The 27564-nt window shown below is 40.3% G+C and overlaps 1 long non-coding RNA gene and 1 pseudogene across 1 annotated transcript in view; one reads left to right on the top strand and one right to left on the bottom strand.

Moving 5' to 3' along the window:
- LOC131278782 (uncharacterized) overlaps nucleotides 1–27564 on the bottom strand; it is an 80280-nt gene that overhangs the window by 40367 nt on the left and 12349 nt on the right. The gene's annotated exons all lie outside the window — the stretch shown is intronic.
- LOC131278924 (transmembrane protein 144-like) lies at nucleotides 2095–9856 on the top strand (annotated as a pseudogene).

The raw sequence follows: 27564 nt of genomic DNA, 5'->3' as shown, positions 1-27564 counted from the left end.
GAAATCTCATTCATATTTTTTAAAAATACAGATACCCATGTATAAATATGCTAGTATTTCCTTCATACATTCAGTGGATTTTCTTGGGCACTCCTTGAGGTAGTATTCTCCAAAGCATCACCTGGGAACTTGTTAGAAAACCACGTTCTCAGGTCTTGCCACAGACCTACTGGGGCAGCCAGCTACCAAGATGGCCTCCAAAGACTCTGGCCTCCTAGAATTACTGCCTTGGTGCAATCTCCTCCCACATTAAATAGGGATGAATTTTTAAACCAATAGGATGTTGCTAAAGCTGCCAATACAAAATTACCAGAAATGGGTTGACTTTTATAAAGGAAATTAATTTGAGGTAAAAGCTTACAGTTCTGAGGCAGTGAAAAGTCCAATTCAAGGCACCATCAGAGATGTTTTCTCACCAAAGGCTGGCTGCCAGCAGATCCTGGAGGGTCTGCCAATCTCCCTCTACTTTCTCCTCAAGCTCAGCTGTGGGCAATCTGGCTTCTCTCCCTAGGCATAGCTCCTGGAGCCTCTTGGGGCTTCTCTATCTTTCTGCAGCTGTAGGTGAACCTGGAGTCCTTTCCTTCACATGGTAGGGTCAAAATGGCAGAGCACCCTTTCTCTCTGTCTTTTCTTTGTGTCCTCAGTTTATATAAGACCCAGCAAGAGGGCAGAGACCCAACCTGGGTCATGCCTCACTGATATATACTCTAATCAAAAACCTGAAAGCAATCTAATCAAGCGATCTAATCAAAGGCCCCTTAACTGAATTTGATGCAATCAAAGGACCCCACACTCACAGGAATGGATTATTTAAGAACATATTCTTTTCTAGGATTCACAAAATTCAAACCATCACAACAGAGTGTGATTTCTGAGGCCAGGTCAGAAAAGACATTGTTCCCTTTCACTTAGTTCCCTCTTGTTTGCTTTCTCTATGAAAAGCCAACTGCCATGCCATGAGGTCACTCAATCACGACAGCAAGGTCCACATGATAAGGAACACTGGCAAGTTAGTGGCCAGCACTAACTTGCCAGTGATGCAAGTCAGTCATCTTAGCAGTGCATCCTTCAAACCAAACTACAAAATGGCTGCAGCCCCAGCTGACCATGAGACCACAACCAGAACCACCCTGTGAGGCCACCTGTAAATACCAGGCCCACAAAAATGGCATGAGATGCATTATTTTTCTGCAAACCTACAACTACTCTAATAAAAAATATAAATAAAAAAAAAAACTACATGAGATACCAAATATTTGTTGTTTTAATCCACTAATTTCTTGGGTAATTTTTTACACAGCATTAAATAACTAATATACAGGAAGTGGACTTGGCCCAGTGGATAGCGCGTCCATCTACCACATGGAGGTCCACAGTTCAAACCCCGGGCCTCCTTGACCCATGTGGAGCTGGCCCATGCGCAGTGCTGATACACGCAAGGAGTGCCGTGCCATGCAGGGGTGCCCCCACGTAGGGGAGCCTCACACACAAGGAGTGTGCCCTGTAAGGAGAGCTGCCCTGCATGAAAGAAAGTTCAGCCTGCCCGAGAATGGTGATGCACACATGGAGGGCTGACACAACAAGATGACGCAACAAATTTGTGGTGCCACTGATAAGGATAGAAGAAGTCACAGAAGAACACACAGTGAATGGACACAGAGAGCAGACAACTGGAGGGGGGAGGGGAGAGAAAGAAATAAAAAATAAATCTTAAAATTAATTTAATTAATTAATTAATAATACAGCTACATAATCCATTATTCTGGGAATAGGGCCTAGCAATGAGTGTTTTAACAAGCCCTCCAGGTGATTCAGATAGACACTAAAGTTTGAAAACTAGACCCAGAGATGGGGTTGATAAACTTCCATAAAGAGCCATACAGTAAGTTATATCTTAAAAGCCATATAGTTCTTGTCGCAATTAATTAGCTCTGTCATTACAACATGAAAGCAGCCACAGACAACACATAAACACGGGGGCTTTTCTGTGTGCCAATAAAACTTTATTTACAAAAACAAGTGGCACTAAATGACAGTATGCCGGAAGTAGGATGGCTGTCACAGTGACAGTGGTGGCACACTGTGGCCTTTAGGATGGCAGTGGGCCTGCAGGAGGAGCACCACTCTAGGTTGCCATGCAGGCATGTGGAGCAGGACAGTATCACTGTACTGCACATGAACCTCACTGAGATGGCGATTGCACCAGAGACTACCAGGGCCACAAGAATTTAATTCCTTTTTCACCTTCGATTCAGTTCCAAGGGCTCCAAGGACTCGTCAAAATTCCTAAAAAGTGATCTCCCCAGTGAAGTACATAACTTTAGCTTTTATTTGTCAATGTGGGTAAAGACGACCCTCAAGGTTCGCATCCAGCAAACATTCTCCAGCTCTGGAGCCTCCCAGCTCAAATGTATGGGATTTAAACAAGATTAAAAAAAATTAATTTGTGCAACAAACAACTGGTATCAGATGACACAAAAAAGAATGATCCAGGCAGAGAAGAAATCCCACAACCATAGCACAGAAGTTATCAACCATATATGGTTATCAAGCCATATACATAGGAAAAAGAGTGCAAATTCAGAAAGCAGCTCAAGATGTTTCAGATGCAGTACCTAAGAGAAAAAGGTCAACTCCCATGAACCCTACAAATACAATTCAAAAGACACACAGCAGCAGCAGTGCTTCTCAGCAGCCATATAGGGACAAAGTGATTCATTTACTGGCACTGTAGGCCTACAAGAAACCTGAGCTGCTTGCTCCACTGCAGAAAGATGGCATCAATTAAAAAGACAAGAACTTCCTCAGAGCAATTCTGAAATAGGTAGCCAATCTGAATCCTAAGGTCCTCTCACATACCTTAAAAGATTATGTTTTAAAGAGCCTCGAAGAGGGAAGAGGACTTGCCCCAGTGGTTAGGGCGTCTGTCTACCACATGGGAGGTCTGCGGTTCAAACCCCAGGCCACCTTGATCCATGTGGAGCTGGACCATGCACAGCACTGATATACACAAGGAGTGCCCTGCCACACTGGGTTGTCCCCTACGTAGGGGAGCCCCACATGCAAGGAGTGCGCCCCGTAAGGAGAGCCACCCACCGTGAAAGGAAAGTGCAGCCTGCCCAGGAATGGTGCCACATACATGGAGAGCTGACACAACAAGATGATGCAACAAAAAAAGAAACACACATTCCTGTGCCGCTGACAACAGAAGCGGACAAAGAAGATGCAGCAAATAGACACAGAGAACAGACAACCGTGGTGGGAGGGGGGAGGAGAGAGAAATAAATGAATAAATAAATCTTTAAAAAATATATATATATATAAGAGGTTCCCATATATCCCACACCACACCACACCCCACTCCTTCCACATTAACAACCTCTTTCATCACTGTGGCACATTCATTGCATTTGGTGAATACATTTTGGAGTACTGCTGCATCACATGGATGTTAGTTTACATTGTAGTTTACATTCTCCCCAGTCTATTCAGTTGGTTATGGCAGGATATATAATGTCCAGCTTCTGTCCCTGCAATATCATTTAGGACAACTCCAAGTCTCGAAAATGCCCCCACATCACATCTCTTCTTCCCTCTCCCTGCCCTCAGCAACTACTATGGCCATTTTCTCCACATCAATGATAAAATTTCTTCAATTGCTAGAGTTACAATAGCTCTATAATAGAATACCAGTAAGTCCACTCTAATCAATATTTTATTCCTCCATCCTGTGGACCCTGGGATAGTAATGTCCACTCCACCTTGAAATCTAGAGGGGGCTTAGATCCCACATGGCTGATGGATGTGATTCTCCTGCTTGCAGTGGTAGGCACTCTCAGTTCTCTGTTGTGGGGGTTGACCATATTCACCTCCCTGTTAGTTGGCCTGGGTAAGTCCAATGAACCAGAGAGTAGGAGTTACAACTCTGCTCAGGCTCAGGACCAAGCTGGCACATGCCCAGTCCAGAGCTTCAAGATTCCTGAGTATACACCAACCCCAGTACCAACCACAGGTTCAGTAAAAGTGACAGAAGAGGCATGTGTAGAAAGGTCACATCTGAGTCCAACTCTATCACACTCAGGAACACAAATTACAAAGTAGGGCCCACTGACAAGGCACTGAACTCCAGGGCCATCTGCCATGACCATAGAGCCTGTGTGTCTCCATAGCTCTCAGGAGCAACAGTACCTGGGATTGTATCTAATTGTATCTACTTTGGCTCTCTCTGGGATCCTGCTGAGACATGCATAAGCACGACCCCTCTGATGACCTCCCAACTCTTTTTTGAAGACTCTTAGCCATATAATTTCATTTGTCTTTATCAATATTCCCCTTTTATTCAAGGTCTTTTTCTAATTGCATCATTAGCTAGTGATTGGTAGTAATCCCTTGTCACCAGGGAGGCTCATCCCCGGGAGTCAAGTCCCATGCTGGGGGTAAGATAATGCATTTACACGCTAAGTTTGGCTTAGAGAGTGGCCACATTTGAGCAACATGGAAGCTCTCAGGAGGTAACTCTTAGGCATTCTGCAGCTCTAGGCCTAGTTAAAATTTCAGGCATGCAGGCTCATAAGCATAGTCATCAGTATCAAGGGCTCATCTTTGGACCATCCTTCTTCACTGGTCATTGCCCTTGCACTTGGGGGGTTGTTGCTGTTCCATATATATAGGGTATATAAAAATGTTCAGATATTGGTTGGGTATTTTCATACTAGTTAGAGTTACAAACGACAACTGAGGTAGTGCTGAGTTCTTAAACTATGAATTCTAACTCCAATTCCCCTAGCACTCAGAAGGCCAGGAGACTCAAGACTACCTTCTGACAGTTTTAGTCAAAATGGTAGTTATCCATTTATAAACCCCCTCATCATGACTCTTCTACCTTCCACTTACTTGTTAAGTTTATTTCTCTAAGATGTAAAGCCTTCCAATTGCTCCTATGCTGGTTGAGCCTTGAAATCCTACAGGTTATGTGGTCAACTCCTACTCTCCTGTTCCTAGGGCCTTTCCTGGACAGCTAACAAAATGACAGTGATTGACCAGTCCCAGCCCCAAAGCAAGGGATATCTCCAACTGCAAGCAAAACAATTTCATTCCTCTGCCCCATAATATCTATATCCTTTCTCAGCCTGAAGCAGTTAGAGGGGACATCATCCCAAATGCCTCAAGACTGAGGAATGAACAAAAATAAGGTGGTGGGGGGAGTGTAACTGCTAATTAAAGTAGATTTATTGTTATTGTGGTTATCATCTTATTTTAACTGAGTAATTGTAACAATTTATATAAAAATAAATTTTTAAATAAAAAAACAGTAGTATCTACTAAGAGAAAGAAACTAGACAACAGGTACTACATATTGTTTGACTCCATCTATACAAAATAGAAATAGAAATAAATTAGAAAAACAGAAACAGAATAGCAGATGTGAACGGCAGGGGAAGCATAGAAAGATTGAGAGGCAATTTTTAAGGGGTAGAGCTTTTATCCTTTGTTTTTTGGTTTTTCATTATTATTATTATTATTATTATTGGAATGATGAAAATGCTCTAATAATGACTGAAGTGATAAATGCACAACTACATGATTACACCAAATACCAATAATTGTACACTTTGCATGAACTGTATGCTTTATCAGTACATACCAATAATACTGATTTGTTTGGGAAAAAATAAAGAAATGACACTGAGACTGTCGAGGGAACTTGCCAAGTTAAATAACTCCAGTCAAGTTCCAATGAAGGAGTTAAAGAGAGCTGTGCTGCCTCAAAAGAGTCTTCCTCAACACCTGCACTCCCAGATTATTTGATAAAATATATTGTTGTTGTCTCCTATGAGCAATGCCAGAATTACAGGGATGACATCAATGCCAAGTATTATGAGTACAGGGCCTTGCAGACCAGCATGGAGACTGTCGCTAGAAGATTTATCAGACTTGGTGCAAAATGAAAGTACCTTTCTCTGAGCTCAAAACAGCATCAGAATGTTCATGAAGTTTTACAAGAGTATCAGAAGATCAAGCAGTCTAGTCCCAATTACCAGGAAGAAAAATACAGATGAATTTTCATAATAAGCTGGCTCATATTAAAAGACTAATAGGCAAATTTGACCAACAGCAAGCAGAGTCATGGCACTAGAACTCTGCTGAGGCCAGAAGATGAGAACAAAGTTAAGTCTATTTAATTAAAATTCCAAATGAGTTGCATGAAGATTCCAAAAGGATGAAATTTCGCCTGTTGAAAGTTTCAGTATTAGTAAACTTGAGTTCCCCCTTTTTTTTTTCCACTTTACTTTGCTTCCTTGTATTTTTGAAGCTTTTTCTGGTCCTGTTTTTCCCCTAAAGACTTGTGTTTATGTCAATAAGAAATCTTTTATTTTAGGCAGATAGTGGAGATACAGTATCTATACGTCAAGTCATTTTTTTTCATCAAAAACTTATGTTTGTCACTAGGAATTTTTTTGTAAGATATTGGGAACCCAATTCTCACACTTCAACGTTGTGTGCATAAAAAAATAATAATAATAATATCCAAAGTCAAATGCTTCAGGATAAACATAAACCTATTTTCTGACCCTTCTTAATGTGAACTCTTTGCCATAAGTTGTAGAATGAGTAGAAATGCGCACAAAATACAAAAAATAAAGTATATATGTACGTACATAGATATACATACACATATGTATATACAGGCTGACTTGATCTAGAACAGTAAATCTGCCTGCAAGTTAACTCCTCATTGCAATGGTTGCCTTAAGGTGTTTACTAGTTGAGTACATAGTGTGGTTAAACATAAGCTACACCGCTTCCCACTTGATTAGAGCAACAGGAAGCACACCTACCAGCGTCTGAAGCATGTGCTTGAACTGTGTGTGTACAGGTTATGTGGATGTGAGCAAGCATCAGAAAAAAAGCTGCAACTCCTAGAAGACCAAATGCTAAGGTTAAATAACTGACAGATGCTACTACAGGGTTTTTTTTTCTGTCAAATTGTTACTTTATTGCAGAAGACAACACATTTCCATTTCAACAGTTTGTCAGCTTTAATAATGTTAGGTAAAATCCTTATGTTATTAAAATGAAAGAGGCCTACAGTTTGGGAACAAAAGTATAAAATTAAACATGCAGGTACCTACTTACATACTGCTATAATGTTTTGTTGGTTTTTTTTAGGAGGTACCAGAAAATGAGCCCTGGACCTCCCATGTGGGAAGCAGGCTCAACTGCTTGAGCCACATCCTCTTCTACAAAGTATTTTTTGAAGACACATATGTAAAGAGGTTATTACCTACATGTAATATATATCTGAGGTTTTTTTGGTTTGTTTGTTTGTTTATTTTATCCTGGGCACCAGGATTATTAAAAAGCAGATATAGTTAAACATATCATACTGCGATTCATCAAAACAGCACACATTTTCATTTCATGGAGCATATATGTGACTTAAATGATCACTTGTTTCATCATGTGGGAACATAAATTATGTGGTTAAAAATATAAGGATTTTGAAGTAATGTTAATTCAAGTTGTATTGTCATTTAGTATTGTCTTTCCAAAGTGCTGCCAATTGAAAAGGCAAGCATTATGTTTACAAATCTCTTTTGAAATGTTTGTCAAACTTGGGATAGTATCTTTAATAAAGATGTTTGTCTCCAGCATCCAAAAACAATAACTTTTTAAAAAGTGACAGAGGAGCGGGCATAGCTCAGTGGATGAGTGCCTGCTTCCCATATACAAGGTCACAGGTTCAATTCCTAGTACCTCCTTAAATAAACAAATAAAACTACTTTCTTTATTTCAAGTAGCAACTTCCTTAATAATAATTTTTAAAAATTTATTTTTGCATCTTGGGATGTACATGTTCCTAGAAGGAAAGGTAGAGTATAAAACAAGGGACTGAAAATACAGTGAACTCAGGTGTGTGGTTAGTAATACAAATACAAGGAAGTTTGTTCAGAGAAAGCCTGGTGAGGCTGCCCCAGGGAGCAAAGGGAGTGAGGGTACTGGCTCCCCACCGGCGCTCTGGAGGCGGAGCTCAGGTGTGCCAGGTGAGAGCAAGCCTCACCACTGCCCACCTGCAGCCCAACGCTCTTGAAAGGACAGCGAGACTACAGTGAACCATCTCCCTGGGGGCACTACAGGACCCCTGAGCAATAAGCCACAGCTCCAACCACTGGTTTCATCGCTTCTTCTGTAGCTGTCATTTTGTTTGGCTTAAACTTTCTAGCACTATAAAAATGTGATAATGGCAATGGAATGTTTCTTCAGTGGGTTCTTTGAGCTGCCATATGGTTGGTTGCCTTAGATGGTCAATTTCTGATATTACCTAGCCCTAAATTTTGGCCTTTTGCAAAGCTTGGAAGCTGCATTTGGGCAACAGAGAACAGAGCTCTTGTCCCAATTATCAAAACCACTGGTTTACAGAGCAGATGTGGCTCAAGTAGTTGAGCACCTGCTTCCCACACAAGAGGTCCCGGGTTTGGTTTCCGGTGCCTCCTAAAAACAAAAAAAAAACAAACAATAAGCAAAATAAATGAAAAAACCAACTCAGAGTTAGCAACATGACTCAGCGGTTGAGCTAAGCATCAGCTTCCCACATACGAAGTTCTGGGTTCAGTCCCCAGCCCTGGTACCTCAAAAAAAAAAATTAGTTTAAGCATTGGAATCTTAATCTAAGGATCATGTAATAGATTAACTGGATGGGCAAGCTCAAGGCTTGGCTGGTTTGGAATGGCTGCACAAGAAGTATCAAAACCCCTGCTAATTACATTGGAGCTGGGCTATCAGTAGTAAATGCTTTCATATTTTTGTTTGTCAGAAGTGAAATACCAAGTAACTGACATACCACAGATACCACACGTTAGTCACAGAATATGCAATCAACCAAACTCAAGATAACTGGTGTGAATATGACTGATTGGATAAACTTTCTACAGTGGGAAACGGATGTGGCTCAACTGATAGAGCATCTGCTTACCATATAAGAGGTCCAGGGTTCAGTACCCAGGGCTTCCTGGCCCTGTGGTGAGCTGGCCCAAGCGCAGTGCTGCCACACACAACGAGTACCATGCCACGCAGGGGTGTCCCCCATGTAGTGGAGCCCCACTAACAAGGACTGCACCCCACAAGGAGAGCCACCCTGCATGAAAGAAGTGCAGCCTGCCCAGGAGTGGCACCACACATATGGAGAGCTGATGCAGCAAGATGAAGCAACAAAAAGAGAAACAGATTCCCAATGCTGCCTGACAAGAATGCAAGCGGACACAGAATAATACACAGCGAGTGGACACAGAGCAGACAAAAGGGGAGGAAGGGGGGAGAAATAAATAAAAATAAATCTTCAAAAAAAGCCTTCTACAGTGCTACACCACACGGTGGGCTGTAGTCTCACAGTGATAGCTGGAATACTCTGGATCCACATTTGCCAGTCATTTATAACAAGGACCACAGTAGACAAAATGGTGGTAAGTATGTAGGGGCAAGTCAATACAATTTTGACTATGTCTTCGTACGCTTCAGTGGCATCTTTCTCGCAAGTACAGTCTACTTTTTGGCCTACTACATAGCCATGAAAAATAGTCCTAAACTATATTCTGAAGCAATCTTAGGAGGATTCCTTTGAGGAATCCTCTGGGCAATAGCTACCTGCTATTAGCTAATCACTAACTAATCACTCTCTAAGTGTGTGGTCAGTTTTCCAATCATCATTGCTGATCCAGGATTCATAACTCCAGTGTGGGATATCTTCGTGTTTAAGGACATACAGAGTCTAAAATACTACCTGTTAATGATATTTATATTTTGTATCATCTTGACAGGAGGATTAGGCCCTGCTCTTTCTAAGATCTAACAATCAAAAGACCAGCAGATGGCAGCAGTGGTTAAAAGACCATCTCTGCCACTACAGCAACAATGTTCCTTAAAGAGTTCATTTTCAAATTATAAATGGATCTCAATTATTCTTTTTTCACAAAATATATTTATGTATTCCCCTTCTTGTCCCCCTCCCCCCCACCCTGCTTTTGCTGTCTGTATCCATTCACTGTGTGGTGCTCTGTATCTTTTTTTTTTTAAGATGTATTTTTATTTCTCTCCCCTTCTGGCTCCCCACCCACCCACCCAGTTGTCTGCGCGCATGTCCATTTGTGGTGCGTTCTTCTGTGTCCACTTGCATTCTCGGCAGCACTGGGAATTTCTGTCTCATTTTGTTGCATCATCTTGCTGTGTCAGCTCTCTGTGTGTGCAGCACCACACTCTTGGGCAAGGTGCGCTTTTTTTTCTGCGGGACAGGTTCTCCTTGCAGGGCACACTCCCTGCATGTGGGGCTCCCCTATGTGCGGGACACTCCCACATGAGATGGCACTCCTTGTGCGGCAGTACTGCACTTGGGTCAGCTCACCACACAGGCCAGGAGGCCCTGTGTTTGAACCCTGGACCTCCTATATGGTAGGTGGACACTCTTATCAGTTGAGCCACATCTGCTTCTATTTCTTTTTTTGGTCTTCTCATTTTTTTTCTCTTCTAGGATTCACCAGTATTCAATTCTGGGACCTCTGATGTGAGAGGTTCCCTGTTAGCTGCGTGACCTCATTTCCTGGTTTCTGGTTCACTGCACTGGCACTAACTCACCATGTGGGCACTCAGCTTGCCACGCAGGAACTGGCTTGCCACGTGGGCACTGGCTTACTATGTGGGTGCTGGCTTGCCACGGAGGCACACTTTCTCTTCTTCTTTTTCACCAGGAGGCCCCAGGGATCTAACCATATGGTAGGCGGAAGCCCTATCACTTGAACCACATCCGCTTCCCTCAACCATTCTTCAAGTGTGTAAATGATTGTTCCCCACAAATGTGAGAAACATGGAAAACTGAGTTGCAGGCAAGTAGAAAAGGGAAAATTATTCTGATGAACTGTATATGAAGGACTTAACTGAGTGATTAAAATGTCTACATTTTCACAGCATTATTTGAGAGGGCTCCTTTTACCACAATATGTAAACATTATTGCATAATCCAGAAAACCATATGGAGTCCATTTACAAAGAACTTACACTCCAAATTTCCAACTTACTATCCTCATTAATTGAGAGAGGCAGAAATAATTTAGCAGAGAAAAACTTACTTTATAATAGAATCAATTCCAAATGATCTGGATCCTAGATAAAGAAAATGTCAAGGGTGGTAACTGAATGTTCAAAAGTCCATTTTGTTATTTTTAGTGAAAACTTACATTCACTTCAAATTAGTATTGCCCAACTCTACCTCTCCCACCCATCTTAGCTCTAAATGATTTTTATTATCCCTAGATAAAATCCATCCTCAAAGAACAAAAAATTTTCACCATTATTATATATGTGTGTATATATATAATTAATTGCGTACGTATACACACACACATACAGAAATACACCATTCAAAATTTGGAGGAACATTCTACAGATACTGAAGTGAGTTCTAGCTTATCAGAATGAGAATTTTAAATGGCCCAACACGTCTTTGGATGTATCATTTACTTTTTTTTTCCTGAAATTCCTAGAATCTCTGTTGTTAACTGGTAGTTTTCCTGTTTTTCTCTTGTATTGATTTGTCATTTCCACTAGGCAAAGGAAAATGAGAGAAAGCTGGCTTTATTTATATATGAAAACTAAACTGGAAACACTAGTACAATGTTTATCACAATATCATACGAAATCCAAATTCTACAAGCTCTCACCTGTTAGTACAGTACATTGCTGTGCAGGAGAGATAGAACAGCATTCTGCTTAAATGAATGGACTCTGGTTTAAATCTTTTCTTTTTTTTCAAGAAAAGAAAGAGTTTATAGCCTGGTTGGCCAGCAAGGAGACTAGGCAAGCCTCAGATCAGTCTCCTGGTTTGAATCTTATCTCTGCCTCTTCTTAGTTTTGACTTTGAACAAGTTTTTGAGCCTCCCTATATCAGATTCTTTATCTCTAAATTGGAATAATGATAGTATCTATCTTGCATGAGAGGTTCAAATTAGTTAAAATCTGTAAAATACGTTCAAGAGTATCTGGCACTTGGCAAACACTATATAACTGTTCGCTGTTAATATGTGTTGCTTGAGAAGGTAAACACGTATCTATGGATTGGAGAATACCTTTTAAGAAGTTGTCTCACCCCTCATCCAAACAATTATACTTCTTCCTCTAGCTATGAATTCAACATAACTGGTGTCCCTGTTTTAATACTGATTTGCTTATATAAATAAAATATTTGTAACATTTTATAAATAAAATTCATTTTAATTTCAAATTGAGAAAGCAGACTTGGCCCAGTGGATAGGGCATCTGTCTACCACATGGGAGGTCCGCGGTTCAAATCCCGGGCCTCCTTGACCCATGTCGAGCTGGCCCACACGCAGTGCTGATGCATGCAAGGAGTGCCGTGCCACGAAGGGGTGTCCCCAAGTAGGCGAGCCCCATGTACAAGGAGTGCACCCTGTAAGGAGAGCCGCCCAGCATGAAAGAAAATTCAGCCTGCCCAGGAATGGTGCCGCACACACGGAGAGCTGACACACAAGATGATGCAACAAAAAGAAACACAGATTCCTGTGCTGCTGACAACAACAGAAGTGGACAAAGAAAGAACATGCAGCAAATGGACACAGAGAGCAGACAACGCGGGGGTTGAAGGGGGAAGGGGAGAGAAATAAATAAAAAATAAATCTTTAAAAAATAATTTCAAATTGATATGTCATTAATTATGCTGATAAATGGAATAAACTGACATGATTTTTTAAAAGTTTGGGGAAGCAAATGCGGCTCAAGTGATTGAGCTCCCACCTACCACATGGGGGGTCCCAGGTTTGGTTCCTGGTGCCCCCTGGAAAAGGCAAGCAAGACAGAAAGTTGGCCCAATGGGCAGGCATGGCGAGCTGGCACAACAAAATGATGCAACAGGGCGACACAAAGAGGAAAGACAATGAGAGATACAACAAAGCAGGGAGCTGAGGTGGCTCAAGTGATTGAATGCCTCTCTCCAACATGGGAGGTCTCAGGTTCAGTTCCCAGTGCTTCCTAAAGAGAAGACAGGAAGACACAGCACACACAGCAAATGGACACAGAGAGCAGACAGTGAACACAAATGGGGGGCGGGGGGGCAAATAAACAAATAAATCTTTAAAAAAAAAAGTTTGTTCAGGAGCTATAAAACAAATATATGCCATAAGTACAAGTATACCTGAATGGGGTATAAATGTATTCTTGTTGTCATAGGTATGTCTTCTGGATAGGTAGAAGCTCATACAGTAGCTATCAAAATATTAAACTTGCATCCTGGGGAAGTCCTGCTTCTTTCTCAAATGAGATGGTAAAGAAAAACAAAAAACAAACTCTGGACTACATAAGCCTTACCTAATAAAAGAAAACAGTCCAATATGCCAAGCCCTCAATCAAAATGCTTGCACTTATGAAACTTACTCCTATAATAATGAAACTAAGCCTAATTATAATCAATGCCTAAGAGTTACCTCCTGAAAACCTCCTTGTGGAGGTCTTCCCTATAAGCAAAGCTCTGCAAATAAACTCACCACCTGCTCCCAAAGTGGGACATGACTTCTGGGCATGAGCCTCCCTGGCATCAAGGGATTATTACCAAGTGTTAATCAGCAGTGCATCTGGAAAAAGACCTTTACCAAAAGGGGAAAATATTAAATAAAACAGAGTTTTTAAAGAAAGACTCAATCAAAAGTGCTCCTCAGATTTTATACACCTGTATAATTGTTTTGTAGGTTTGCAACTTCATAACAAAAATATGTTTAAAAAAAAAAAAGTGCTCCTGAGGGCTCTAGGGACATCCAGACACCATAGGCAACCCACAAAGACTCATGTAATCAACCCTCGGTGGGCCCTATTTGGGAAAATATGAAAATACATTTCCCAAATATAACAGTTATACTCATTTAAAATTCCCCTAATCATGATTCTTCTACTCCTTTTATACGAACCTGTAATTTTCAATGCACTCGTCAAATATGTTTCTCAGAGATGTATTTCCTCTTCCCCATGATATCTAAGACCCCTCTCAGCCTGAAGCAGTCAGAGCAGGCATCATCCCAAATCCCTCAAGACTAAGAGAAGAACAAAAATAAGGGGGGGAGGGAGCAGATGTGATTCAAGCAGTTGAGCCCCTGCTTCCCACATGGGAGAGCTGGGGTTCAGTTTCCAGTGCCTCCTAAAAAAAAAATAAATGAATGAATGAAAAAACTAATTCAGGGGAGATTGATATGGCTCAGTGGTTGAGTGCCAGCTTCCCACATTTGAGGTCCCAGGTTCAATCCCCAGCCCCAAGATCTCAAGTAAAATTAAAAATTAAAGAACTATATTATATGAACAGAGAACCCTAAGTTCAACCATGGACTTTAATTAACAGTACAATTATAAAAAGTCCTATCATCAGTTGTAATGAATTTTCAACACCAATGCAAGGTGGTGGTGGTGGGGTGGTGTATGGGAATCCTGTATTTCATGCATGATTGTTCTGTAAACCCACAAATTCTCTAGTAAAGAAAAAATTAAAAATTGAAATATTAATTTTTTTTTTAAAAGAGGCAGATCAGGTTTGACCTGTCTATAGACTAGGCAAACAAGGTAAAATATGATCATATCAAAACTGATCTCATAAAATGTGCCCTAAAGTACCAAAGGGACTGCCTCGTGAATAACTGAACAAGCATTTCTAACGAGTTAGCAGGTGATGCTCACGCTGCGGCTGATCCAGAAACCATGCTTTTAGACTACCTTCGCCTTAGGATTTACGGCCTTAGGGTATACAGCCCCACATTTGAAATCCTAGGTACAAATATTAGCACCAGTAAAGACATGAAATAAACACTGGACTTCCATGTCCACACTTGCATTGCAGGAGCAATGATGTATAATTGTGGTAACCAATACAGTAGCACCTAGCTACATGGGCTATTGAACAACTGAAATGTCGTTAGGCTAAACTGAGAGTGCCATACGTATAAAATACACAGCAGATTTCAGAAGCTTAGTTCAAAAAAAGGAAATATTTCACTGAGAGTGCCTTTTCAAATGTCGATTATGTGTTGAAATGGTATTATTTTCTGTATCCTGATTTAAATTAAATATGTTATTAAAACTAATTTCACTTGCTTCTTTTTCACTCCTTTTTTTAATGTGTGGGCTCATGTTATATTTCTATTGGTCAGCACTGAGCCAGAAGGACAGTGGAGATTGGCTTAAGGGAAAAGAGAGGGCAAAGGACAGTAAGAGAGCTGATTCAGGCAGTAATAATGGAGGGGCAGAGGAAAGATGATACACAGAGATATGATGCATCAGTCGCCAAAAATCAGGCCCCTGACTCATGCTATAAAGGGAAGATGGGTAAATGAGCACCAAGGGTATCTTTATGAGCATCCAGGTAAAACCCAGTACCATTTGCAAAACCAGAAAGTGGAGAGAAAGAGGCTGGGCTTCAAGTGTCTCTGGGAAAAGCAGAGCAGGCTCCCCAGGAGGCAGCTGGAGGGATGCTTCTGGGGCTCAGAACAGAAGCCCAGGATGAAGTTAAGGCCTGGGGGAGTCGCCGGCATCTCAGTGGTAGCTGAAGCCAGCAGTGAGTCAGAAGGCTCCCAAGGGAAGAGCCTGTGGGGGCAGAAGAGCAGGTACCGGATCTGAAAGAGCCCTCCTCAGGAGCCTGGGAGAAGCCCAGGCCACGAAGAATGAGAAAAAAATTCTCTGAAAGGGAAAACTAAACCCAGGAGAGAAGAGTTTAGTAGGAACCCAAATAACCACTAGTTCCTCACTTACAGAAAATGAATAGAAAAAGAAGCAGATGTTTTAGGGAAATTAGAAATAGAACAATAAGAACTAAGATAATCAAAACAACTGAACACGGAGAAAACAAAATTATAGCAAGAAATGGAAGAAAATCAGCTTTTAATTCCAATGATACTCTTACATATACTGAGAAGAAAATTACTAAAATAAAGTAAGAACAGACTTCTAGAACACAGGACAAAAGTCCACATAGGAGGTGCTAGGAGGAAGTTTTCAGCTTATCAGTAACACTGTGAAGGTCACCACCCAGGGGCATGGCCACCAGAGGGCGGAGTGAAGCGTGAGTTGTAGAATGCTCCCCTGCCCCACCTTACAGCACACCAGCAGGGCTCAGTGCAGGAACAGTGGCCATCAGCTCCAAGAGCTGCCAGACAGACTCTCTCAACAGAGTCTTGGGAAGTACAGAGGGAAGTGCAAAGTCAAGAGGGAAGGAAAAACAAGACACTTGAGGAATCTGAAGCCTCTCGCACCTATAGGTCCAACAAACATTAAACAGAGCCCAACTCCTAGGCAGATTTAACATAAATCCTCACACTAAAGCCTATTATCTCAGTTCTTATTACCAGATACAACATGTTCAGCTTTCAACAAAAAATGACAGGACATGCCAAAAGGCTTACTCTGAAGACGCAAAGCAATCAGAATCAAACTCAGGTGTGGTACAGATGTTGGAATTATTACACAGGGACTTTAAAATAATTACGGTTAATACTTGAAGAACAGATGGAGGGAAGTGATGTGGTTCAAGTGATAAGGCCTCCGACTACCATATGGGAAGACATGGGTTCAATCCCTAGGGCCTCCTGGTGAAAAAGACGAGAAAGTGTGTCTGCACAGTGAGCCAGTGTCCCCATGGCAAGTCAAGTGCCAGCATGGTGAGCCAAGTGCCCACACAGTGAGCTGAGTGCCCACGAGGTGAGCCGAGTGCTCATGAGGTGAGCTGAGTGCTTATGTGGTGAGCCAAGTGCTCACGCAAGTCCTGCATGGCGAGCTGAGTGCCCACATGGTGAGTCAAGTGCCCGTGCAGTAAGCTGAGTGAGTGTCCACATGGTGAGCCGAGTGCCCACATAAGTACCCGTGTGGTGAGCCAGTGCCCATGTAGTGAGTCAAGTGCCCACGTGAGTGTCCACATGGTAAGCCAGTACATGCATGACAAACCAGTGCCCAAGTGATAAGCTGAGCACCTGAGCAGGAAGCCAATGCCCAAACAAGTGAGTCACACGGCAAGAGGATGACACAACCAAAGAGAAACGAAAGGGAGAGTCAAGGTGAAGCATGGCAGAGAACAGGAACTGAGATGGCACAATTGACAGGGAACCTCTCTCCACATCAGAGGTCTCCAGGATTGAATCCCAGTGAATCCTAGAGGAGAAAGATGGAAGACAAAACGAGACATAGATACAGAAGATCACACAGCGATTGGATAGATAGGAAAAACAGTAGGGCAAAAGAGGGGGAGGGTAGAAAAAAAGAACAGATGGATAATGTAAGCAGAAAAACTCAACCAGAAATGCTAGAAATCAAAAGCATAGTGACAGGAAAGAAGAATGCCATGGACAGGTTCATCACACAAAGCCAAGGAAAGAACCAGTGAACTTGAAAAGGTGTCAACAGAAATGTCACAAACTAAAATGCAAAGAGAAGATGAAAAAAGAGAGCATTCAAGAACTTGGGGACATCAAAAGGTATAATAAATGCATGACTGAAATACCAGAAAAAGAAAGAGAATGGAGCAGAAGAAATACTGGAAGTAATAATAGCTGAAAACATTGTAAAATTAATGACAGATAAAGGGAGCTCAGAGAACATCAAAGAGAATAACTACCAAGAAAACCACATCTAGGAATATCATATTGAAGTGCAGAAAACCAAAGACAAAGGGAAAAATCTTGAAAGAATGCAGACAGGAAAAAACACATCTTACCTAGAGGGAAACTAAGATAAGAATGACAGTAGACTTTTCATCAAAAACCATACAAGCAGGAAGAGAGGGGATCATGTAAAATATGAATGTGAGTAATACTGCATATATAAGACTGTTTTTCTCTGAAACTGAACAAATGTATGTTAATGATACAATATGTTAATATCAGGCAAAAAAAAAAACAACCACATTATGCTAAATGAAAGAAATCAGATACAAAGTACTAAATATTATATGATTCTATTTATATAAAATGTAAGTATAAATCAATTTATAAGTACGGAATCAGATTAGTGGTTATGTAGGGCTGGGAAGGATAAAGGGATCAAGAGGTGATTGCTAAGTGGTACGGAGTTTTTCTTTTTGGAGTAATAAAATTGTTCTGAATTTTTTTGTGGTGACAAATGCACCAACATTGTGATTATATTAAAAGCCATTGATTGTATACTCTGGATAGATTTTATGGTATGTGAATATATCTCAATAAAACTTTAAAAAAGTGAGAGGAGTGAATATTAAAAGTCTTGAAAGAAAAAAAAAACACTAATCTAGAATTAATGATTAATGAAAAAGACACACTGAAGCTTATCTTTGTTTAATTCTGATGACGATGAATCAATCTGAAAACCTTCCAAATGAAAAAAAAAAGGTTATTCATAAAGAAGAGAACTATCCTAGCTTTAGATGTCTCAACTGCAATGCTAGAAGGAAAAAGATTGTTTAAGATCATGAAAAGAAGAAATGTCAATCTAGAAATCCTACACATAAACAGTTTTTCATATCAAAGGCCAAAAATCAGATGTATTCGGACAGCAGGGCCTCAGGAGGAGTAGATCACCCAGGTAACTTCTGTAGAGAAAACACCTGAGGAGGTGCTCTAACAAGCACGCAAACACCTCTCAAGCCAGAGGAATATGAAGGGTAGGGAAGAAATGGGAAACAAAAAAATCTTGTTATAGATAGATGGTTAAAACTAAATGGATGGTATTAACATGATTTGACATTTATAATGTAATGTTAGAGAAGAGTAATTGAAACAGAAGAGAAGGGGAAACCAATTAGCAAAATGAAGGAGTATGGGTATCAAGGTGGGGGGATTGAAGCTTTGTGAAGGTTGTCTAAGGAGATCTGGAGAAGAGTGACAACCACACCATGAAGCAGCAGAAGAGCAAGTAACTAATCCTGATATTACTAGATAAAGGCTTAGTTATAATTAAGGATCGGCTGGTAACTACGAGAACTGAAAATCAGAAAATTACCCAATTAACAGAAGAAAAATGAATAAATGAGAAATCTGAACAAGCCAGAACAGGCATATTAAAAGAGTACGCTTAATGTATATAACATATATTATTATATTCTTACATAGTAAACTAAGATGGATAAATATAATCAAATTTATGAATAACTGCAGAAAATATGACTGGATGAATTTCTTATCTAAGAAAGACTGTCATATTGGTTTAAAAAAATCTTGCCATTTGTTGTTTATAAAATATAAATCTAAAACAAAGTGATAAAGAATGGTGAAAATTGCCCAATAAAGTCTCTGCAAGATTTATGTAATAGAAATATGTTTAAAATTTTTTTAAGTTAAAAAAAAAAGAAACCATAGAGGCAAGAAGGCAGAGATTAAATCTAGCTGCCTCTTTTGTGAATAAAATTTCATTGTATCATTACAAAAAAATAAAAATAAAAAAGAATGGTGAAAATGAAGGAATGGACAAAAATTTCAGGAAAATGCAAATAAAGGGAAGCAAGTGTGGCCTTATTATATTATATAAAGTGGATGTGCAGCCTTAATCTTTCAATGGGGCAAAGAAAGGGGGCATGTAATGATAAATGGCAAAATTAATCAAGAAAAGACAAATCTGTATGTATCCAAATAGAGGTAGGAAAAACTGCTACAATTATAAGAGAATTTGTTTAAAGAAAACAATCCACTTTACAGTGGGAGAAAATGCATATCTATAGAGAAGAAAGCTCAACTATCAAATAGAGATCATTTAACTCTTATGTTTCAGAAAATTTTGCAAAAACTGGTCAGGTAATAATAATAATAACTAAAATTTAGTGGATACTTTTATTTAGAAGAGCGACTTTTAAAGGATATTATAAATATATTTTTCCTCTTATAACACTATAAACCTATAACAGATATTATTTTCCCCATTTAACAGATGTGAAAATCGAGGCAGCAAATGGTTACCAACTTCCCAAGGTCACCATGCTCATCTGACAAGGCTCTACTCATAATCATTATGCTGTGCTTTGCTTAGAGAGAAACTGTCACTGAATTCTAAAAGTCAGAAGTTTTGCAAGCTACACTGTCTTGATTGTGGGCTATAAAACTAAAATTAAAAAAAAAATTCACCCAGAAGTTATTGATTCATGAAATGAGACACAGTGTACAAACAAAAACTTTAGATCAAAGAAAAAACAATCAACATCCAATTTACAATTTCCTAGAAAGAAAAAGAAGGGAATAAGTTACATGAAAACTTGAGAGCCACAATTAAAGCTACTACAGAGAAAAATTGTCTTTAACTGATTTTTAAATTGAAAGACTGAAAATAATTATCAACTCTATATTTAGCTAAAAGAATTTTGAAAAATAACAAAATAAAAAGAAAGCATGAAAAGTAAGGATAAAATTCTAAATGAATGAAATTAAAGCCAAAATAAATGAGGAAGGCTAAATAAAACCAAATGCACTTTTTCAGTGTATCCTAAAAAAGACATTATATACCCAATGGGCAAATTAGAGGGGTAAAGTAAAACAGCAAAATTATATAACAGAGTTGAGGAAAGGCATATATCCACAAAGATGGAAGAGTAATAAATTATAGAAGAATCATATGTGACATTTCACAGCAATACGTTTTCAGAATATAAAGGAAACAGACTGTTTACAACAAGATAATAAGATCAATAACTGAAGATGAGATTTGCAAATCTACTGATGATTTAAAACCAGCAGCACTGGAATCTTTAAAGTAAATTCTAGTCAGTCTTTCAGGAAAAGATGAGTCTGGCATTGTCATATACTCTTCCAAAAAATATGGAATGCTCCCAAATCATTACTGAACTATGGTAATCTTAAAATTAAAACCTTATAAAGCAGTACAACAAAAGAAAACTACAGGACAATTTCTTTTATAGTTTGGATGCAAATGTTCCTAATGAAATGTTAGCAAACAAAGTACAGAAGATTATTATTAAAACAATACATCATTTATCTAAGATGTGGAAGATATATATGCTAATTCAAGCCTACTGAGAACTGAAACAAAAGGACCATTTGGCCTTTCATCTCTGTATAAAAGGGACTCAAAAATCTTGTTCGGGGCTCGGGATTGAAACAGAAAGCTCCCGAGTCTGGCCGGCCGTCAATAAACCATTTTTCCTTCTCAAAAAAAAAAACAAAAAAAACCATCATGATCCATTGGAAAATGCTCTCTTTGAAAGTGGTAGCTTTCTTTTGTTCACAGCAGTCTTTTCATCTAAAACACAGTAGGTGCTCAATAAATTTTTTAAGTAAATGGAAGGACAAATAGGGTTTATTTCAATAACATAAGGCCAACTGAAAATAGAAAACTTATCCAATTTATTCTCAATGATGAATCATTACACCATACCTTAATCTTGTCTGCAAGAAGAAAATCACTAGCTAATGAGCAATTAGATGCAGAATTTTAACTATACATTAGCAATATTGATTTAATAATGGAAAAGGGAGGAAAACATAACAAACTGGAGCAATGTTGAAAATGACAAATAGCTACAAAGGTATATGACTTAGATTAAAAATCATGTAAAATGTTAGGGAAGAGATCATACATCTGGTAATGCTTCTGGTGTAAAATACTGTAACAACTCAATAATAAAAAGACAAATAATCCAGTTAAAAAAGGGGCAAAGAATCTGAATAGATAAATCTCCAAAGAATATACACAAATGACAATAAGCACATGAAAAGACACTCAACATCATTAATCATCAGGAAAATGCAAATTAAAACCACACGGTAATATACCTACTAGGATGGCTATTATTTAAAAAATGGAAAATTACTAGTGTCAGTAAAGATGTGAAAAAACTGGAACCTTCATATAATTCTGGTGGGAATGCAAATTAGTGTAACTGCCATAGAAAATGGTTTTAAGAGTTCTCCAAAATGCTAAACACAGAGTTACCTACCATATGATCCAGCAGTTCTACTCATAGGTATACACCCAAGAGAACTTCAAACATATGTCTACATAAAAACTTGTACGTGAATATTCATGGTAGCATTATTGATAACAGCCAAAAAATGGAAACCCAAATGTCCACAAACTGATACGTGGATTAAAAAAGTATGGCATATCTACACAATGGAATATTATTTGGTCATAAAAGAGAACAAAGTACTGACACACTACAACATCGGTGAACGATGGAAACATGCTAAGTAAAAGAAGACAGACACAAAGGCCACATGCTTTATGATTCCCTTTATATGAAATGCCAAGAAGAAGCAAATCTATACAGACAAAAAGTAGATAGTGGTTGCCAGGCAATGGGGATAAAGAAGGGTGAGCAGTGATTGCTAGCAAGTTCAGGGCTTCTTTTGCGAGTGATGAAAATGCTCTAAAATTAGACAGTAGTGTAGCTGCACAATTCTGTAAATATACTAAAGTAAAGTGCACACTGAAGCATACACTTTAAAAATTATGGAAAGTGGACTTGGTCCAATGGATAGAGCGTCCGCCTACCACATGGGAGATCCAAGGTTCAAACCCCGTGTGGAGCTGGCCCATGCATAGTGCTGATGCGCGCAAGGAGTACTGTGCCATGCAGGGGTGTCCCCCGCGTAGGGGAGCCCCATGCACAAGGAGTTTGCCCCATAAGGAGAGCCGCCCAGCGCAAAAGAAAATGCAGCTGCCCAGGTATGGCACCGCACACATGGAGACCTGACACAACAAGTTGATGCAACAAAAAGAGACACAGATTCCCGGTGTCACTGCTAAGGATAGAAGCAGTCACAGAAGAACACACAGTGAATGGACACAGAGAGCAAACAACTGGGGAGGGGGGTAGAGAGGGAAATAAATAAATAAATCTTTTTTAAATTATGAATTATATCTCAATAAATCTATTGTTTTTTAAGTATTACTGAAGGACATAAAACAATGTTTTTGAGAATTATGACTTATCAAAATATTGAGCCATCAAAATTAACAATAAGGGAAACGGACATGGCCCAGTGCATAGGGCGTCCGTCTACCACATGGGAGGTCCATGGTTCAAACCCCGGGCCTCCTTGACCCGTGTCGAGCTGGTCCATGCACAGTGTTGATGCGCGCAAGGAGTGCTGTGCCATGCAGGGGTGTCCCCCGCGTAGGGGAGCCCCACGCACAAGGAGTGCTCCCCAAAAGGAGAGCCGCCCAGCGTGAAAGAAAGTGAAGCCTGCCCAAGAATGGAGGCACACACACGGAGAGCTGACACAGCAAGATGATGCAACAAAAAGAGACACAGATTCCCATACTGCTGACAACAACAGAAGCAGACAAAAGAAGAGCACGCAGCAAATGGACACAGAGAACAGACAACTAGGGCAGGGAGGAGAAGGGGAGAGAAACAAATAAAATAAAATAAAATAATTAACAATAACATTTTAAGGTAAATATTTAGCAAGCCAATTATTTTGTTTGTTTTTCTTAAATTTTTTACAAGGGGGAAGAGATTTCATTAGATACATATTTTTTTAATTCAGGAGGAAAAAGAGACAAGTAAATCTCCAAACAAAACTGCAGAGTGGGCTTTTGCCTTCCTAGGCATTACTATTTATCATAAAGCTGTTTTGATCAAAAGAAAATTAGGTCAATGAGGGAAAAAAGTCCAGAAATAGATTCAAATATATACAGTAACTTAATATACAATAAAATCACAACTTCAAATTAGAAATGCACAGGATGATTAATTTATTAAATATAGTTGACATAACGATTTTTAAAAGTTTGAGCAAATAGGTATGAAATGTAAAACAAAAAACAAAGAAACCCTCAAAGTGAAGACATTTAAATCTACTATTAAAAGATAAAAATATTAGATAAAGGACAACCAGCAAGATGGCAGCAGAGTAAGGAGTTCTTAGGGTCAGCTTGTGCTACAGGGCAGTTAGTAAACACTCAGACCTATCTGCAGCACCTGTTTGGGCTCCAGGAGACCAGAAGAGGATCCTGCAACATCCTTAAAGGAATGGAAGGAGGAGACTGCCCGTCTGCAGAGAAGATTCATTGGTAGAGTGCTCCACACCACATCCTCCGCTGGAGGCATAAACCACCTCAGGAGCTGTTCCGCAGCTGGAATTGGAAGTCCCACTTCCCAAAAACGAGGAAGGAAGAGACAGCTGGGAACCAACTTCAGTTATTGATGAGTAAATTTGGCTGGCTAAGGAATACAGCTAAACTTTCAGCTTCTCCAAGTCAGAAAGAGGCCAGTAGCTGCCATTTTAACTCTGTGCCTAGCATGAGGGGAAGCAGGGAGGGCTGAAAATCACAATGCTGGTGGGGACTGGCTTCTTTCCACCCAGATCAGATTGCAGCTCTAGCCTAAGCCCCAGCCCCACCTCTGGGAGGGAGGAATCTGGGGGGACCTGAACCAGACTCTCCAGGAAACTCCAGGTCACGCTGAAGAGACCAATGATCACCCTACTTTGGCAGCACAAGCAACCCCAGGAGCTATTCTATGGCTGGAATTGGAAGCTCCGTTTCCAAAAACAGGGAAGAAAGAGACAGTTGGCTACCAATTTCAGCTACTGATTAGTAAACTTGACTGGCTAAAGTATAGTCCTAAGAACAGCTGAAGTTTGAACCTGTCCAAGTTGGAAAGAGGCCAGTAGCTGCCATTTGACTCCACCCCCAGCTTGAGGGGAAGCCAGGCTGACTGAAAATCGCAGTGATGGTAGAGACCAGTTTCTCTCACCCAGATCAGCCTGCAGCCCTAGCCTAGGCTTCAGTCCCACCTCTGGCAGAGAGGAAGCCGGCAGGCCCTGCACCAGCCTATCCAGGTCCCTTTGGCTGGCACAGACTGAACAGTAAGAAGTCTACCGGGGTAACTGCAGTCATCTTGGACCCACACTGCATAGACTGCAGCTCCATCCCCTCTCCAGGGAGGGCAGAAAGGAACATGAAGTTTCATCAGTCTTTCTGGGCAACTACAGTCTAGTCCTGCACAACTTCGATTATTCCACACAGCTGTGACTCTGCCCCTATCCCTGGCAAAGGAGAAAGTTGGGAGAAACTTCATCAGTCCCTGAGGCAATGACAGCTGCTTGTGCCTCCACAGCTTATAGCACCAACTACGTCTTTGGCTCCTACTGCACAACCAGCAAGGGAGAAGGGGCAGGAAGCCCTAAACTAAAGAGAAAAACTGCACCCAGAATAGATACTCTACTAAGCCAGATGCCAAGACACCAACAAAAAATTAAAATCCACACCAAGAAACACAAAGATGTGGCCCAGTTAAAGGAACAAGATAAGCCTCCAAATGACATAAAGGAGTTGAAACAACTAAGCATAGATGTTCAAACAAATCTCCTTAATAAATTCAATAAGATGGGTAAAGAGATTACAGATATTAAGACGATACTGGGGGAAGCGGATGTGGCTGAAGTGACAGAGTTTCATCCTACCATATGGTAGGACCTGGGTTCAATCCCTGGGGCCTCCTGGTGAAAAAGAAGGGAAGGCGTGCCCACACAGCGAACCAGTGCCCACGCAAGTGCCCACATGGTGAACCAGTGAGCGCAACTGCCCACATGGAGAGTACAAATGCCCGTGTGGTAAGCCAGTGCCCGTGCGAGTGCCCATGCAAGTGTCCACATGGTGAGTCAGTGCCCATGCAAGTGACTACAGCAAGATGATGATGCATCAAAAGAGAAACAAGGGGAGAGTCAAAGTGAAGCACAGCAGAAACCAGGAATGAGGTGGTGCAATTGACAGGAAACCTCTTTCCCCATCAGAGGTCTCCAGGATCAAATCCCAGTGAGTCCTAGAGGAGAGAAAATAAGAAGACAACACAGACAACAAAACAGCAGGGTAGGAGGAGGGGAAGGGGGAAAATAAGTAAATCTTAAAAAAAAAAAAAAAAGAAGACCCTGGATGAGCACAAAGAAGAATTTGAAAGAAAGCATACGTAGGAAAATAGCAGGCCTAATGGGAATGAAAGGCACAATAAATGAAATTAAAAATACATTGGGGGAAGCAGATTTGGCTCAACAGATAGAGGGTCCACCTACCACATGGAAGACCCAAGTTTCAAATCCAGGGCCTCCTGGCCCGTGTGATGAGCTAGCCAACACTCCATGCTGATGCACGCAAGGAGTGCCGTGCCACGCAGGGGTATCCCCCGCAAGGGGGGCCCCACGCGCAGGAGTACACCCTGTAAGGAGAGTCATCCAGTGAGAAAAAAATGCAGCCTGCCTGGGAATGGCTCCGCATGCATGGAGAGCTGACGAAGCAAGATGACACAACAAAAGGAGACACAGGTTCTGGCTGCCGCTGACAAGAATACAATCAGACACAGAAGAACACACAACAAATGGACACTGAGAGCAGACAACTTGGGGGGGAGGAAAGAGAAATCTTAAAAAAATACATTGGAATCATATAGTAGCAGATTTGAGGAGGCAGAAGAAGGGATTGGTGAGCTTGAGGAAATGGCCTCTGAAAGTGAGCATACAAAAAAACAGATGAAGAAAAGAATGGAAAAAATTGAACAATGCGTCAGGGAACTAAATGACAGCAAAAGATGTGCAAGCATATGTGTCATGGGTGTGCCAGAGGAAGAAGGGAAGCGAAAAGGGGCAAAGGGAATATTTCAAGAAATAATGGTAGAAAATTTCCCAACCCTATGGAAGGACATAGATATCCATGTCCAAGAAGCACAACAGCTCCTATCTGAGTAAAATCTGAATAGATCAACTCTGAGACACATACTCATCAGAATATCAAATGCCAAAGACAATGAGAGAATTCTGAGAACAGAAAAAGAAGAGCAATGTATAACATATAAGGGATACCCAATAAGATTAATTGCTGATTTCTCACCAGAAACCATGGAGGTAAGAAGACAATGGTATGATATATTTAAGATACTGCAAGAGAAAAACTTCCAGTCAAGGATCTTATATCCAGCAAGATTATCTTTCAAAAATGAGGACGAGTCTAGAATATTCACAGATAAACAGAAAATCAGAGAATTTCTAACCAAGAGACCAGATTTTCAGGAAATTCTAAAGGGTATGCTAGAGCCTGAAAAGAAAAGACAGAAGAGAGGCCTGAAAGAGAGTCTAGAAATGAAGATTATTATATCAATAAAAGTAACTAAAAGGGTCAAAAGAGTGGTAAAAATAAAATATGACAGATAAAATCCAAATAATCTTTAAAAAACTTAACCAATAATGTAAAGCACCTGTATTCAGAAAACTATAACTGAATGTTAAAAGAAATTTCAAAAGGCCTAAATAATTGGAAGAGCATTCCATGCTCACAGATTAGAAGACTAAACATCATTAAGATGTTAATTCTACTCAAACTGATAAACAGATTCAACACAATCCCAATACAAATTCCACCAGCATTTTTTAAATAAATTGAAAACATGAATATCAAATTTATTTGGAAGGGTAAGGGGTCCTGAACAGCCAGAAACATCTTAAAAAGGAAAAGTGAAATTGGAGGACTCTCATCTGCAGACTTTAAATCATTTTACCTAGCTACAGTGGTAAAAACAGCATGGTACTGGCATAAAGACAGACACATAGACCAATGGAACCA

Source organism: Dasypus novemcinctus, chromosome 6 (genome assembly GCF_030445035.2).
Source record: "Dasypus novemcinctus isolate mDasNov1 chromosome 6, mDasNov1.1.hap2, whole genome shotgun sequence".
NCBI lineage: Eukaryota > Metazoa > Chordata > Mammalia > Cingulata > Dasypodidae > Dasypus > Dasypus novemcinctus.
Note: the sequence above shows the minus strand (reverse complement) of the source record. Positions and strands in the feature narration are given on the sequence as shown.